This window comes from Octopus bimaculoides, chromosome 1 (assembly GCF_001194135.2).
Source record: "Octopus bimaculoides isolate UCB-OBI-ISO-001 chromosome 1, ASM119413v2, whole genome shotgun sequence".
NCBI lineage: Eukaryota > Metazoa > Mollusca > Cephalopoda > Octopoda > Octopodidae > Octopus > Octopus bimaculoides.
In genome coordinates this window covers 53,112,265-53,113,828 of record NC_068981.1, presented here as the reverse complement: position 1 = coordinate 53,113,828, position 1,564 = coordinate 53,112,265, and the positions used below count along the sequence as shown (strand labels likewise).

General features: G+C 30.7%; 1 protein-coding gene across 5 annotated transcripts in view; it reads right to left on the bottom strand.

Annotated features, from left to right (window-relative positions):
* The window catches only part of LOC106870398 (beta-hexosaminidase subunit beta), a 93,761-nt gene that overhangs the window by 89,473 nt on the left and 2,724 nt on the right, over positions 1-1,564 (bottom strand). The gene's annotated exons all lie outside the window — the stretch shown is intronic.

The window sequence follows — 1,564 nt, the reverse complement described above, 5'->3', positions numbered from 1 at the left end:
TGTATATATATATATATATATATATATCATCATCATATTACCTTTCACTTGTTTCAGTTACTGAACTGGGGCCATGCTGGGGCACTAACTTGAAATGTTTAAATGGACAACTGACTAAACCGAGTACTTATTTTTTTTGAAACCTTCCTTTTGGGTGGAAAGTCATGGGGATGTAAAGAAACGAACACCACTTCAGAAGCAGTAGTGGGGCAGGGCGGCAGACACACACATATATACATATACTCTACATGACTCTTTCAGTTTCCATCCACAAAATCAACTTACAAGTCCTTGGTCAGCCCAGGACAATAGTAGAAGACATACAATGTGCCATGCAGGGGAATTGAACCTGAAACCATGTGTTTGTATGCATGCATATAAATATATGCACATGTATATCATAAGTGTATATATAAATACCACACACACACACACACATTATGGATTATTATTTATGCAATATAAATTTTGTCTAAATACAGCCAATTCATGTTACCGAATGATTTCATGCTTAGAAAAAATAATCCAAGTGCAGAGCGGTAAATTAACAATTATTGTATCATTGGACAAGACTGAATGAAACGGTGAAGCTTCGACACATGAAAATTTATTGGACAACTATCATGTGTGTGTATGTGTGTGTGCTTATATTCATATAAATAAATATATGTATATAAATAAACGTTATATATATATATATATATATATATATATATATATATATATATATATATATATATATATATATATAACATTAATATCATATGTCTAGAGAGAGAATATGTGTGTGTGTGAGAGAGAGAGAGAGAGAGAGAGAGAGACATACAATGACACATCGTTTTCTAAGTTAGCAATTAATTATCAATGCACATACAAAAATTATCCTCAGAGAATAATGGGAACATAGATTAAACGCAAGTTTATCCGGCACATACTCATAAAAAAAGTATTTATCAGCTTACTACAATACTGTAACCGACATGTCACATCAGTGAGTATTAAGGTGGCCTTCTATGGCAATCGTGTAAACTATACTAGATACCCTCACAATTTGTAACTTTCTTAATATGAGTAAAATTTCGTTTTTTATAAAGGATCTCTGACAAAGGCACAAGGCCACACGCTTTGAAGACGAGGAGACAGTTGATTAAAATGAACCAGTATTTGACTGTTATTTTATTTTTATGAAACTCTTAAGAATGAAAAAAAGAGAAAGTGAGACAAAAGTCGATCCCGACGGAATTTGATTATCTATTTGAAAAGTGCATGAATTGTGTAACCAAAGTACTAAACTGAAAGTATAAAGTACTTTTAAAAGATGCTAGATTAAAAAACAAAAAGACAAAGGAATTGTATAAAACCATTCTATAGAAAATCAGTGTAAATTTAATTGAAAGAATTTTTTTTATAACAATACGACAGATCTTAATTACATTAGTCTATGAAAAATACTAATTTACACGGTTTTCATCAGCTAGATAGATATTACACACACACACACACACATATATATATATATATATATACACACACACATATATATATACACACACATACATACATA